At 44.2% G+C, this 15,928-nt stretch overlaps 1 protein-coding gene across 7 annotated transcripts in view; it reads right to left on the bottom strand.

The window, feature by feature from the left end:
- Phf20 (PHD finger protein 20) overlaps positions 1-14,785 on the bottom strand; it is a 123,724-nt gene extending 108,939 nt beyond the window's left edge. For 3 of the 7 annotated variants that reach the window (XM_074074656.1, XM_074074662.1, XM_074074659.1), the window contains exon 1: positions 14,643-14,785. The gene's annotated coding sequence lies outside the window, so the exon portion shown is untranslated. The remainder of the gene's footprint in view (positions 1-14,642) is intronic. The other 4 variants (XM_074074658.1, XM_074074657.1, XM_074074661.1 and 1 more) reach the window with 2 other exon arrangements.
- Between the last annotated feature and the right edge of the window lie 1,143 nt (positions 14,786-15,928).

Here is a 15,928-nt window from a genome sequence, read left to right as displayed (position 1 = left end):
CCCCTCCTAGTACTGCTAACCCTCCCTCCCCCTTCCGAAAATAAAAAAGAGAAGCCTCCAAGGATGCTTTGTCAAATGGAGGAAGACCAGAGAGTGCTTAGGGACAGGAGCACATACAGGTTTTAGAGGCAGATTCTGGTACTGGTGAGAAAAACACTTAGCCTTTGTTTACCCGTTGTAGCAGTTTAGATGCACAAATATCTCCCCAAAAACCCATGTCCTGAAGACCTAGTTCCCCAATGCACTGTTCAGACATAGATCTTTTGGGAAGTGAAAGGCTCAGGAGGGCTCTGACCCAATCAATGAGTCAATGCATTGATTGATTCATAATTTGATGACTCTGTTGGGAGGTGATAAAAAACAGGAGGTGGCCTTATTGGAATAAGTAGGTCACTGGGTATGCCCTTGAGGTGTGTCTGGTTCCCAGTCCCCTTCTCAACCCCCTCACCTCTGCAGCCAAAGGTGAGCAGCTTTGCTCCACCAAGCATTCCAGGCCATGATATTCCTCCTCACCTCAGGCCCAAAGTGATGGAGCCTGCAGACCTTGAACTGAAACCTCTGAAACCAGGAGCCAAAATAAATCTTTCCTCCCTTAAAATGTTTTTCTCAGGTATTTTGTCATAGTGATCCCAAACTGACTAACACATCCATCAATAAAACTGGATTAACAACCCTTCCTCCTGGGATTGTGCTGAGGAATAAGTGAGCACTGGAAAACAGAGTTGCTAGTACCTACCTAGCAAGGGTGAGGCTCTGTGTTCAAACCCTAGCACCACCAAAAGAAGAAAAAAATTTAAGTGCATCAGAAAACAGTAACTATTCCATATTAGTGATGGCAATGGTAGTATACTAGCAAAAAAAAAAAGAAGAGATCAGACACAAAGGATTACATTCAATGTCATTATGAAATAGTAACAAATAGTATCTAATATAGTAACAAACATGAAGAACACATTTAGCCTAGTTGGGTGGCCTATAATCCTAGCTACTTCAAAGGTGGAGATTTGAGACTGGAGGTGTGGCTTAAGTGGTAGAGCCCCTGCTTTGTAAACTCTAAACCCTGAGTTCAAACCCCAGTACTGCCAAAAAAAGAGAGAGAGAGAGAGAGGGCTGGTAGAGTGTCTCAAGTGGTAGAGTACTAACAAGTAAGCATGAGGCCTTGAGTTCAAACACCAGTACAGTAAAAAAAAAAAAAAAAAAAAAAAAAAAAGTGGAGATGGGGAGGATTACAATTCAAAGCCAGCAGAAGCAAAAAGTTCTCAAGACCTCATCTCAATCATTGGCTGGGCATAGTGGTATGTGCCTGTCATCCCAGCCACACAGGGAAGCACAAATAAATTGAGCTCCAGGCCAGCCCGGGCATAAAGTGAGACTCTATTTTAAAAATAACTAACACAAAAAGGACTGGTGGAGTAGCTCAAGTGGTAGAGTGCCTGACTAGCAAACAGAGGCTCCGAGTTCAACCACCATATGGAAAAAAAAAAGAAAGAAAACTAGAAGGATGTGGTGAGCATATATAATCCCAGCATTCAGGATCATTGATTTCTAGGCAGGCCTGAGCTATGAAACACCCATACCAAAAAAAATAAATAAATACATCTGTGATACGGAGAAGTAACAAGCTGAAGTTGGGTTCAGTAAGGTCCTTTCCCAGCTCACCCTAAAAGAGCTAAATTAGTCCATTTTACTTGAGAGGGTAGAAAAGGAAGAAAGGATAGGTAGACAGAAAGGAGGGAAAAAATAGGCCTTAAAAATGCTTTCCTCTAGGGCTGGGATGTAGCTCAGTGGTAGAGCGCTTGCCTAGCATGTGCAAGGCCCTGGGTTCAATCCCAGTACCAAAAAAAACAAAAACCAAAAAAAAAACCCTTCCTTTAAGAGCCAAGCTCTTCCTTCTACAATTAAAAATTCAGACAGACAGCACCCTTGAGTCAAGTTTATTCATTCCAAGTTACTGAGGATGAGATGGATAAATCAGATCTTCCCAGAAGTGGTGCAAGGGGCGTGGTCCCCAGGCTTGACTGTAGAATTTTTTGTTTGTTTAAAGATACGTCTTGCTATATAGCCCAAACTGGACTCAAACTCAAGATTCTCCTGCCTCAGCCTCCCAAATACTGGGATTATAGGCATACCCCACCATGCCCTGCTCTAGAAAATATTTACTTTATGACCTTTGTCATATTACTCAACCTCACTGAGCTAATCATCTTACAAGTTCCTTTTCTTTTTCTCTCCATCAGTTTTTAGCCATGTTCCACACAGGCAATGCCCTTACCTCCTCCCACTCTTAGTCACCATTTTGTTTCCTTTTTTTTTTTGGTGGTGGTGGTACTAGGATTTGAACTCAGGACCTCACACTTGTTGGACAGGCACTCTATCACTTGCACCATGCCCAAAGTCCTTTTTTCTTAAATCTTTTTTTTTGCCCAGGCATCATTTTGTAGAACCCACTTCCAAGGTCTCTCCCATTACAGAGTGGATTCACAGTTCAGGCCCGCCAGTTTTTTTGTTGTTTTTTTTCAGTACCAGGGCTTGAACTCAGGGCTTACACCTTAAGCCACTCCACCAGCTCTTTTTTGTGATGGGTTTTTTCAAGGTAGAGTCTTGAACTGTTTACCCAGGCTGGGTTTGAACTGTGATCCTCCTGATCTCTGCCTCCAGACTAGCTAGGATTACAGGCATGAGCCACCTGTGCCCAGTTATAACTCTCAACAGATTTTCAACTCTCCAGCCACACTTCCCAGGGCAGAAACAATATCATCTGACATTGATGTCCACTGAGTGTCTATTTAAGGACAGATACTATTCTACCTGCTTTATGTATACATCACCACATCATCTCGCTTAGTGTCTCTTCCATGTTTTTGTGTTTGTTTTTCAGTGCTGGGGGTTGCACTCAGGACCTCCTGCTTGCTAGTTAGGTACTCTGCCGCTTGAGTCACACCTCCACCCTTTTGTTTTAGTCTCTGTTGTTTTGTTTCTGTTTTTTCAGATCCAGTCTTACACATTTTGCCCATGGTGGGCCTCAAACAGCAATCCTCCTACATATACCTCTGTTGAAACTGTGACTACAGGCAAACACCACCACACTTTGCTTGTTTTTAGTTTTGTTTTTGTTTTTCTGGTGGTACTGAGGGTTGAACTCTGGACCTTCCAATTGCTAGGCAGTGCTAGGCAGGCACTCTAGCACTTGAGACATGCCCCAGGCAACACACCTTGCTTGTTTGCTGAGATGAGCCCAGGCTGGCCTCAAACTCTGATCCTCCTTATCTCTGCCTCCAAAGTAAGCAGAAAGTTCAGTGGTTCCCCTACAGAACCAAGTTCAAGGTCCTCAGTATAGCATTAAGGCCATTAGTGAGTTAGCTGTTATGACCAAACCAAACAGGCATCTCTAAAGATGGGAGCTTAGGAAAAGGGAAGCAGGTAAACCTAGCAGAGGGACAGTGGCACACAGGTTATGAGCCAGAACTATGGTGTAAGACTGCCTGGGTTAGGATCCCAGATCCATCATTTCTCAAATAACCTTGCAGAAATTCTTTCCTCCCTGAGCCTCGGGCTTCTCATCTGTACAATGGGGATAGTATGGGTCCCTGTTGTGGACCTTCGCCCAAGTGCTGTGAAGATAGAAGTTACTTGGTGCTCAGCCTGGTACATGATATGCTCTCAAGGTTATTGAAGTTCTTGCAGCCCTTACTCCTGCCACACCCAGACTCCTTGTTGTTTCAACCTCCAGGACCCTTGCAAAAACAAGATGCTTCCTCTGTCTGGCACTTCAGTATTGGGGTCAGCCAGCTGCACCTCCTGAAGGGGTAGGTGGGTCACCAGCATACTTCTACATTCTCCCACGGCAATCTGACCTGTCCTCTGGGCCACAGCATTCATTGTTCCACACTAAGACTGACTGCCTATTTGAGTTGATGGCTGCAAGAGACAATGAACTCCAGCATCTGACAAGCAGTGACCTGACACAGCAGCCACTTGCTTGCTAAATGAGATAATAGCAGCGTTCTCACTGGCAAAGTGGGAATAAAAATAGGAAGGACAGAAGTAGCATCCTTTGTAGGAATTAAAGGAGCTGATCACATGGAAACTCTGAAAAGTGCTTTCCACAGATAAATGTCACAACTATTCTAAATCCTTGAGGGAAGAGGAAGGAAGGTGAGCTCAGGGAATGCAGTACCTAAAGACAGACCACATTTTTGTTCCTGGGGCCCAACAAAGGCTGAAACTTTTCTCAGACACTGGAGGCTTAAGCCTGGGCTGGCAGAATAGTTCAAGTGGTAGAGCGCCTGCCTATCAAGTGTGAGGCCCTGAGTTCAAACCCCAGTACCACCAAAAATAATAAAATGAAATAAAGCTAGCCTTGAGGCTTCAGCCTCTATCTATCCACAGTGTCCACAACCTATACAGGCTGTGTGGTCTTCAGTTCTGGGGTGACTTCTGAGTATTCCTTCTGAGGGGAGAGAGTCCTTAGGCAAACCACCTGACTAAGCTGTTCTTACAGGTTTCTTTTTTTTTTTATTGTTGTTTTCTTTTTTGGTGCTGGAGATTACGTCCAGGACCTCAAAAATGCTAAGCAAGCACCCTACCACTGAGCTACATCCCAGCCCTACAGGATTACTTAATTGAAATATCATGGTGTTACAAAGGAAAATAATTTGGAGATGTAGTCATTACTCAATGGGACCTCCAAAGACATTTCCTGAATTATAGCTGTTTCACTGTTTATGGAGTTCTAGAAACACCTAAGTTATTCAATTAACAAGTGACTAATTCCCTTAATCTTTAAATATTAACTTTTATTCCTGGCCTTGATTATTAATGTCAGGATATGGGTAACATTTACTCTTTACCTCATACCAAATACCTGACAAATATCCCATTCCCGATAGGCAGGACTATACCATAACCCACAAAAAGAGGAAAAGGAGGCTTAAGGCAAATAAATAACTTGCCCATGGTCACCCAGCTAGGTAGAAGAACTGGGACTTGAGAAGTAGGACTTCCTCAAAACCCACTCTCATGGCTTTTAAAAACAAGACCTTTGAGCCAGGTATGGGAGTACATGCCTATAATCCCAGCACTAAGGAGGCAGAGGCAGGAGGACTGTGAATTTTAGGGCAGCCTGGGCTACACAGAGAGCCCTATTTCAAAAATAATGCTGGGGGGATGGGATGGGGGCTGGAGGCATGGCTCAAAGGGTAGAGCGCCTGACTGACAAATGTAAGGTCCTGAGTTCAAACCCTAATATTGCCAATAACAATAACAATAATGCTGAGGCTGGAGACCTAGCTGAAGTGGTAGAGCATCTGCCTTGGAAGTAAGGCCGAGTTCAAATCCCACTATTGCCAAAAAAAAAAGAAAGTTGATATCAAAAATAATACTGTGAGAAGTGCCCCAAACAATGTATACACACATGAATAAATATATAAATGATAAAAATAATAATAATGCTGGCTGCCAGGTGCTGATTGCTGGCCTATAATCCTAGCTATTCAGGAGGCAGAGATCAGGAGGATCACAGCTCCAAGCTAGTCCTGGGCAAATAGTTTACAAGACCCTGTCTCAAAAAAATCCATCACAAAAAAAGGGTTAGAGGAGTGGCTCAAGGTGTTGGCCCTGAGTTCAAACCCCAGTACCACTAAAAAAAAAAACGTAGAATGGTGACAGGAGCTGACAGAAAAGGAAAGAGGGAGTTACTGTTTAAATAAGTACAGAATTTCAGTTTTATGAGATTAAAAAAGTTATGAAGATGGAAAGTACATTAAATGCATATATGGAAATATCACAATGAAAACTCTTTAGTATATGCTAATAAAAAAACAAAAAAGTTCTGAAGATGGATGGTAATGATGGTATCATATTATGAATGCACTTAATATCACTGAGATGTACACTTAAAAATGGTTAAGTGGGGGACTAGAGGTGTGGCTCAAGTGGTAGAGTGCCTGCTTTGCAAGTGTGAAGCCCAGAGTTCAAATCCCAGTCCCACCAATAAAAACAAAAACAAAAATCACTTAAAAATGTCTAAGTGAGCTGGGGACCTGGCTCAGGTGGTAGACCACCTGCCTAGCAAGCACAGTGTCCTGAGTTCAAACACCAGTAACTGCCAAAAAAAAAATAAAAATGTATAAAAATTATTAACAGCTGGGAATAGTGGAATGAACATATTCCCAACCACTTGGGATCTTTTGATCACCTGAATCTAGGAGTTCAAAACCGGTCTGGAGATAGTTAAGATGCTGTACCAAAAAAAAAGGAATTGGTGGCTGGGTGCCAGTGGCTCATGCCTATAATCCTAGCAATTCAGAAGGATCACAGTTCAAAGCCAGCACAGGCAAATAGTTCAAGACCCTATCTCAAAATAACCCTTCACAAAAAAGGGCTGGTGGAGTGGCTCAAGGTGTAGGCCCTGAGTTCAAGTCCCAGTACCACAAAAAAAAAAAAAAAAGACTTGGGGTGTAGTCCAGGGGTAGAGAGCCTATCTAGCAAGCACAAGTCCCTGATTTCAAACCCTAGTGCCACACATAAAAAGTCAAGAAGCCAGGTGCTGGTGGCTCATGCCTGCAATCCTAGCTACTCAAGAGGCAGAGATTAGGACTGCCGTTCGAAGCCAGCCTGGACAAATAGTTTGGGAGACCCTATCTCAAAATACCCAACACAAAACAGGGCTGCTGGAGTAGCTCAAGTGGTAGAGTATTTGCCTAACAAATGTAAGGCCCTGAGTTCAAACCCCCGTACCGCCAAAAAGAAAAAAAAAAAAAAAAAGAGGAGGGCTGGGGACATGGCTCAAGTGGTAAAGTATGTTCTTAGCATGCATGTAGCCCTGAAAGCAATCCCCAGCATCCAAAAATAAGAAAAGATGGTGAATTTCATATTATGTGTTTTACTATCATTTTTTCATTGAAAAAGACAAAAGGGGTGGAGCAGAAAAGCCATTTGAGTTGGAAGAACTGGACTTCTACAGTTACGAGAAGTTTGCACTGTTGAGAATGAAATCCAGGTAGCCTGGCAAAGTGCTTTAGTCCTGGGATCCAAGCTGCCACCTGTTTGATATTGTAGTAAATGTGAATAATTCAAACCTCTAGAAGAAAAAGAAAGCTGGAGAGAGAGAGTGAAAGATACTGGGACTGGAGATGAAGAAACCTGGACTCCAGTCCAGGCTCTGTATATTAACTAAATGACTCTGGACAAGTTACTTAGTCTCAGTTTCCTCCTTAGTCAATGAGATCCAACAAAGTGTTCCAAAAATGCTAGCCATACTTAGCATTAATAAAATGCCCCACTTCCAGAACAGGTTTCCACAACTTTGAAATTTCAACAACTATGCACCTACAAAAACAAGGAAGCCATGTTGATCCACCTAGCTGTGGAACTCTTTCATGTAGAAAAGAGATCTCTTGAATATCAAGTCTCTACTAAGAAAGAGTCTAAATGCTATACTCATTTAAAATGCCTGCAAGTCAGCCTTTAAACTCCTAGGAATATATTCTTGACATAGGATAGTCATGGAATAAAAGCCTCATTTTAAATACTTCTCCAGTCCCCTCCTCCTCCCTCCTTCCCCAAAGCTCACTGATTCAAGCTCCACCACCCTGTCATACAACCAGCCTATTCACACCTGGTGATTCAACAGACTCCTAAAATTTTATAGGATTTCTGAAAACTCATTAGTTCCATTATTTGGCCAAAGCAAGTAAGGTACAACTGGAGACCCAGGCCAGGATCTAGTAAAGTTGTCAAAGTATTATTAAAAATCAGAGTTTCAGGGCTGAGGAGTGGTTCAAGTGGTAGAGAGCCTACCTAACAAGTGTGAGGACTTGAGTTCAAACCCCAGTGCCACCAAAAATCAGGGTTTCAATTTTGATTAGGTTACTCCATTGCTAGTTAACAATCTATAGGGACAGTCCCTGAGAAAGGTGGATATAACAAAAACCTTCCCTTTCTTCAAATTTATAATCTAATCAAGATGAGTATCTAAAAATATATTTTGGTCTAAGGAATGCTTATCAAGAAAAATGCTTATTCCGAAGAAGGAAGGGAGAGAAGTCTTTTGAACCTCAAATTCTAGGCAGCATCATCAGCGACTCTTTACTCATTTGCTGTTTGAAATCTAGATTATGTGTGTGTGCGTGTGTGTGTGTGTGTGTGTGTGTGTGTGTCACTGTACCACTGAGACAGATACATCCTCAGCCCCTATGGGGTTGGTTTGTTTTTTTTTTTTGCATTACTGGGGTTTGAATTCAGGGCTTCATATTTGCAAAGTTGGCACTCTACCACTTGAGCCACACCTCCATACACCTTCAACCCTGGAGTAGTTTTGCACTTAGTATACAGTTTTGAATCTCAGAAAGGAAGTTTTTTATTTTGGTATTTTGGTAGGACTGGGGTTTGAACTCAGGGTTGTGAGTTTGCAGAGCAGGCTCTCTACCTCTTGGGCCACACCTCCAGTCTGTTTTGTTCTTTTTTTGGAGATAGGGACTCTTGATATATTTGCCTGGGATGGCCTGGAACTAGCCAGCAACTAGGATCACAGGCATGAGCCACTCACCAGCAGCCAGCTCAGAAAGGAAGTTTTAAGCACCTTTAAAATCCAGGAAAAAGAAAGAAGAGGCTAATTCCCACAGATATGGGCTATATTGGAAGAAGGGAACTAAAAGCATTACATCTTACTTTCTCCAAATCCCAACCAAAAGCAAACTGCCTATTTCACCTTTAAATTTCAAGCTATTGCCCTGCTAATTTGTGTGTGTGTGTGTGTGTGTGTGTGTGTGTGTGTCCTGCTAATTTAAAGCAAAAAAAGAAAAGAAAGAAAGAAAGCTGGGTGTGAAGGAAAAACATTTTAAAAATATACATTACATAAGAGAATTTATAATATGGTTGTTTATAAAACAGTCTCCCTGTTAGTGATGCAGGGAAGTAGATAACATTGAATGGAAAACTCAAAGGCAGACTTGAGAATTTTAGGCACTTTTTTTTCTTTTTGGAAATACTGGGGTATTGAACTTAGACCTCACACTTGCTAGGCAGGCACTTTACCCCTTGAGCTACTCCCCCATAACTTTTTTTGTGTTTTGTTTTTGTTTTTTTTTCTCTCCCCTGTACAGGGGTTTGAATTCAGGGCCTCACGCTTATTAAGCAGGTACTCTACCACTTGAGCCACTCTATGGGCCTCTCACTTTTTTTTGCCTGGGCTGACCTCAAAGCATAACTCTTGATGTCTGCCTCTTGAGTAGCTAGGATTACAGGAGTGTGGCACCAATACCTGACAATTTTAGACACTTTTTTTTTTTTTTTTTTTTGGCAGTACTGGGGTTTGAACTCATTGCTTGGCAGGTCCTCTACCACTTCAGCTACTCCACCAGTCAATGGTAGGCACTTTTGAACAAAAGACTGGCAGAGGACAAGGAGGCAGAGAATATTGAAGTTGGCTATGAGGACAAGCTGGCCACCTTGACTAAAAAACAAGACAGTGGCTAAAGTGACTCTGACAAGGAAATGACTGGCCGCCTGCCCAATAGAGCACGTGAAGGAAATCAGATCTGCCACAACAGCTCCTGTAGACAACTGGGCTTCTAAGGCAGGTACTGACAGAAACTCAGGACAGGGCAGGCTTTGGAGATAATCACCCCTCAATTTTCATATGGGGAGAATGAGGTCCAGTAGCACTGGGTGATGTACCTGAGGCCTCACAGTGAGCAGAAGAGCCAGGACTAGAGCAAAATTCAGATCAACTCTGTTACTGAAGATGATCTGACATTCATGTCAGGAATAGAGAGGATGAGGGTGGGGGGAGACAGGGACACAAAATAGTCTGGTCATTCAGGTTCCTCCTGATTAGGGCCTGGAATAGAATCACATTAGAAAAGGGCCTTGAAATGTGACAGTCAGGGAAACAGGTACACATGATCTAAGACATTCAGAATGGAAAAACCTGGTGAGACTTATAATAAATTAGACATGTGAGTACAGAAGGAGAGAGAGAGCGTCAGAATACCCCATCAAAGAAAGTCATCTTTGGCCCCAGTACCACCAAAAAAAAAGAATGTCATCTTTGGACTGGAGGTATAGCTCAAGCAGCAGAGCACCTGGTTGTAAGCATGATGCCCTGAGTTAAAACTCCAGGCTCCCCCCAAAAAAGGTTTTTTAAAAATGTCATCTCACCAGAATTGCCTTCTGGAGAACCCACTTAGAGAGAAGTCAGCATTCCATTCAAGGTCCAGGACCTTTAACCTTACCTTCTCAGGACCACTTCCAGAATCCAGAAAACCAAAAAAAAGACTCCAGATCTCAACACCTGTGGCTTGATTTGGATTATCTCAGACTTCTTCAGATGAAGAACCAGAGCTATGCAATATTTGCTAGAATGATTCTATATCAAGAATTATGAAAGTATGGGGTGTAGCTCAGTGGTAGACTACTTGCCTGCCTAGCATGCATAAGGCTCTGGGCTCAATCAACTAAAAAAAAAAAAAAACAAACAAACAAACAAAAAAGCCAGGAGCCTGTAATCCTAGCTACTTAGGTGGATGAGATCAGGAGGATCAAGGTTCGAAGCCAGCCTGGGCAAACAGTTAGTGAGCCCCCCCCACACCCAGTCCAAGATAACCAGTACAAAATGGACTGGAGTTGTGGCTTAAGAGATAGAGCACCTGCTTTGTGACTGCTTACTTTGAAAGCATGAAGCCCTGAGTTGAAACCCCAGTTTCACCAAAAAATAAATAAATAGATAAAAATCTAAATACTAGAACTGTAATTGAGTACAATTAATAGTCACCAGAAGGGCTGGCAGATTTGCTCAAGTGGTAGAATGCAGTACAGAAAAAAAAAAAAAAAGTCATCAGGAAGCTGGGCATTGTGAAGCATATCTATAATCCTAGCACTTGGAAAGGTGAGGCAGGAGGACTGCAAGTTCCAGACCAGCCTGAGATATGTAGCAAGACCTTGTCTCCATAAAAATATTTCTCAGAAGGGAAGGGAACAATGGTCTTGTTCAAACTTTAAGGAATGTATGTCTGAATAAAGGAAAAAAGGAAAACAATAAGACCCCAGCCTAAGACCAACCACAACCTTTCTGTTTTCACTGAGAACCTTGGATTTTGTGTATGGAACCTGGCCATTGAAGGTGTAATTCAGTACCATTAGCACCACCTGCAAATTAGAAATGCAGACACTCAGATGACCTAGCCATACCAAATCAGAATCAGCATTTTAACAAGACCCCAGGTGGTTTGTATGCACATTCAAGTTTGAAAAGCACTGGTGTAGGATACTTTAAGGATGCACTGCTCAGCAATACACAGATAAAGCATCAAACAGCCAAATAAAGAGACAAAGTACCTGTTCACTTTCAGTATATCATAGTTTATTACATTCTGCTCAGACAGTCCTCCAATCATTTTGTTTGTTTGCTTTTTATAAATTTAGTGCTTAGGAGCAGGGCACCAGTAGCTCATGCCTGCAATCCCAGCTACTCAGGAGGCAGAGATCAGGAGGATGGCTGTTAGAGGCTAGCCCCAGGCAAATAGTTCAGGAGACTTTATCTTGAAAATATCCAACACACACACACAAAAGGCTGGCTGATGGCTCAAGTGAGAGAGCGACTGCCTCACAAGCATGAGTTCAAACCCCAATACCGCCAAAAACAAAAACAAATTAGTGCTTACAAATGAATCTATGATCTAAATGTAGGATCTATTTCACTTCCTGAAATAACACAATTTAGTTCCAGGGCTTTCATGCACAAGAAATGTAAAACAACTTAGTTGTCCTGAAAAAACAGTAATGGTTAATTTTATTCAAAATCCAACACTGAGTTCAGAGCATTTCCCCACAAGCTCCATTAACTCCTACAGGTTCCTGGGAGTATCATTAACTCCCCTAGTATCCCTAGGAAGCAGGTGCTTGGCAAATATCCAGTTTCCAAATGAGATTCAAAAGAACTTGCTCCTGAAAATGCTGTATTCCTGCCTTGTCCTACTGGTGTAGTTGAGTTCTCAGATGCAAACTCTCCCAGCTCAGGCCTCATGCAGTTGCACATGTAAGTACTTTCCAAAAGGGAGAAAGGTCAAAGGTGTTATTATCCCCTAAGTACTTGAGATTCCAGCTGTGGAGGAATTAATCTGGTTGGGGGTTCAGGCTGAAAGCTCTGAGAAAGATCTGGAAAGGAAAAGGGAAATATAAAAAAGAACCTACTGAGAGACTCTGAAGAGAAAAGCTGTCCCAAGTATTTGTAGATTTTTTAAAGGTGGAAAGGCTGGGGAAAAGATTATCAGATATGTGAGAATAGGGAAAGATAAATATACACACACAGCTTTTTTCCTTTTCTTTTTTCTTTTTTTTCCAGTGCTATCCATAGAACCCAGGGCCTCCAGAAATGTAGGCAGCAGGATTCTACCACTGAACTAATGATCTCTTTTCTCTTTTTTTTTTTTTTTTTTTTGCAGTACTGGGGTTTGAACTCAGGGCCTCATGCTTGCTAGGCAGATGCTCTACCACTTGAGCTACTCTGCCAACCCATATGACCTCTTTTGTTGGTAAAAGAAAGCTAATGTAAAAAGGCCACAAAAAAAAAAAAGCCAATGTAGGGGTAGAAGCTTATGGGCTAGAAGCACAAGACAAAAAAAAATCCTTGAGTGCCCCACTTCCACAGGGAAATAAAGCAAAGGAGAAAACAACCCACCTAACCAGAATCAAACAGGAAACAAACCACCAGGAGCATTAGAGACCTGTGAATAACCAAAGAAAACCAGTTGATTCCTCTCCAGTTTGAATCCAGCAACTGAAGGCCAGGCTGTCCTAGTCTTAAGGACATTCCCAGCCCAAGGGGCAAAGAGGGGAGGGAGAAATCTTTATAGTCACTCAGTAAGCCAAACAGTGCCCAGAGAGTCAGAAACCGAAAAATGCTCCTGCGTAAGGCAAGCCAAGAAAGAGAGTTCCTGCTTATAGAAAGATAAAAGATAAAGGAGACATGTGAAAGGCCATGTGCAGGCACCCTTTCAGGAAAGGGATCCCGGCAGAGAGGAAGGAGTCAGGAGGTGTGACTATAGGAAGTGTGCTCAGAAAAAAAGGCCACAGAAGCAGAGAGAAGGTGCTGTACTGAACAAAGACATGCCCTTACCAGAGGAAGGGAAGAGGAAATGGGTGCACTGAACAGACCAGGAGAGACCTAAAGGGGATTGTGGCTCGAAAGACAGAAGAAAACTGAGGAATGAAAATATCTTGGATGAGGCAGGCACCAGTGGCTCATGCCTGTCATCCTCGCTACTCAGGAGGCAGAGATCAGGAGGATCTCGGTTTGATGCCAGCCGGGGCAAATAGTTCACAAGACCCTATGTCAAAAATACCCAACACAAAAAACAGCTGACAGAGGAGCTCAAGTGGAAGAGTGCCTGCCTAACAAGCATGAGGCCCTGAGTTCAAACCTCAGTACCAAAGGTGGGGAAAAAAAAAAAAAACAGAGCCACAGACCACTCACCACCTGGAATTGTGAAGACTCACAAAAAAGGTGTGCCTTTTCAAGAAGCATCTGGAAAGTGGTTGCACGCCTGAATTGTGCATTTCGCACAAAAAGTGGTTCATTTCTACATTTATGGGGCACAGGAAGCAAATACACTCTCATACAGGAAAATGAATCTTCCCCGAAGAAATAAGGTAGATAGGGTACAACCCCCAGGACAGAGTTAAGGAAAAGGCAGTGAATTCACTTATTTGTGAAACTAGAAACATGTACCCATAAACGTCAGGATTTGGAAGCTAACCATTAAATGAGGTGCGCCGCCAATTTTGGAAGGATAAAAAAGGAAGTGGTCCCTAAATTTAAGAAATTCTGAAAACTTGTCAGATTTAGGACCTGGAAAGGGTATTCCTCCTTAGCATTGTGGAGCTATAAGTATACCAAAACTTCGATTACTGGACCTCACATTTGAGAAACCTATTAACGGGGTGAACCCCCAAATTAGAAAAGTACTAAGATTGTAGGCTTGAAAAAAGGAATAGGCTCTCCTTTTGGGGGAAGGGACAAGAAAAAGGGGATGCGCCTTTAGTTCGGGGAGATTTGGAAAATGAGATGAAAAAAATACCAGGATGGAGCATAAGAAAGCGACTGCGCCCTCCAGATTTTCAAAACTATCGAGAAAGGGGGCACTCCCATTTTAGGGGTCTTGAGAAAGGGGTGAGCTCCCCAGAATAGGGGGAAAAAATAGAGGTAATAAAAGAAAGCACGTTCCCCAGCAAAAGGCAACAGCAAGGGTTGGTGATGGGGCTCGCGCGCGCGCCACACAGCTCAGGGTCCTGCACTAAGCGCTTACCCCCACCCCCAACACGGCCCGCTCCGCGCCCCGGGTCCGCACCCCGCGGCCCAGCCCCCTCAGGAGGCACTGATTGGTCGCGGCCACCGTCACTCCCACGGGCGATCCCTGGGATTGGGCGTCTCTCGCACGCCCGCCACACTCTCAGCAGCGGTCCCTGGGCCTCCCTCCCGGCTAGGCGAGCGGGGCCAGGCGGGGAGTGGGGCCGGGCAGGGGACCGGAGCAGCGGAGGCGTCCGTCACCGTTTCCGCCCGCGCCGCGCGCGCGCAGCGCGGGCTCAGCCCGACCCGGCCCGGCCAGCTAGCTTCGCCTTGCCGCGCCTCGCCGCGAGCTCACCTCACGGCCCCGCTCCTGCTGCGCCGCTCCAGGACCAACCGACAGAAGGATTCTGCGTGCTGCGTACCACGTGACCCCAGGGACGCGCCCAGCGTATTCCCCGCCCCCCACACACACACACGCACCATCGCCACCACCGAGTGACGCAGCACTCCAGCGGCCCCGCCCTTGGCCCCGCCCCTCTCGATCACCCGCACGACAGCTCGCTCCGACCACGCCCCCTGCTCTGACGCGCGGGAACACGGCCCACGCCCCATAAGGAACACGAAGTCCCCTGTCACCCACTACCACTGAGATCACGCGAAGCCCGGTACCGGATACCATCCATCTCCCCTGTTAATTCTGCCTCCAAAATACATCTTGAAACCACCCATTTCCCCTCATCCCCTGGTCTAAGCCATCATCACCTATCAAATGACAATGTCTCCAAAATGACAGTGGTCTCTCCAACCCATTACTCCTCCCTCTTGCAAACCACTGTCCACCCGCAGTGAGAGCTTTTCAAAACGTCATCCCCTGCATAAAGACTTGTTGCTCTCTTCTCCAGATCGAGATCTAAGTCTTCACCTAGACGTCAGTGCTCCTCAAAGTCTAGCTTTAACCTGCCTCTTTCTCTTTGTCACACATTCAGGTTCCCTACATTTGGTACCTCTTTCAAGTCCTCAAATGAACCAGGTTTCTTCTCACCTCAGGCCTTTGCTCTCATTCCTCCTTCACTTTGTGTCATTAACTCCTGGGAAAGATTTCCACTTGCTGCTGAGAAAAAGGAGCACTAGGGGACCACGGTTCAAGTTGAAGCCACAACAGAAGTCTGAGGTGTTTTCCCAGTGGGAGATGGCAAATGCTAAGAACAAATGATAAAATTTCTTACTTACGGGGACAAAAACAACCTGATTTTACATTGGAAATACAGGGCAGCCAGATTACACTTCTTAAAATGTAAGTCAAACCATGTCTTTGCCCTATTTGAAACAACTCCTCCTCTAGGCATTGGAGCACACATCTGTAATCCTAGCTACCTGGAAGGCTGAGATCCAGAAGATCAAGTTTCCAAGCCAGCCTGGGCAATCAGACCCAAATGGATTGGAGATGTGGTTCAAGCAGTAGAACACCTCCCTTGCAAGTGCAAAACCCTGAGTTCAAACCACAGTCCCAGCAAAAGAGAGAGAGAGAGAAGAGGGGAGGGAAGGGGAGGGGAAGGGAGAGGAGAGGAGAAATGGGAAGGGGAGGGGAGGGGAGGGGAGGGGAGGAGAGAGGAGAGAGGGGAGGGGAGGGGAGGGGAGAGG

This window comes from Castor canadensis, chromosome 5 (assembly GCF_047511655.1).
Source record: "Castor canadensis chromosome 5, mCasCan1.hap1v2, whole genome shotgun sequence".
In the NCBI taxonomy this organism is placed as follows: Eukaryota; Metazoa; Chordata; class Mammalia; order Rodentia; family Castoridae; genus Castor; species Castor canadensis.
This window is presented reverse-complemented; position numbering and strand designations above follow the sequence as displayed.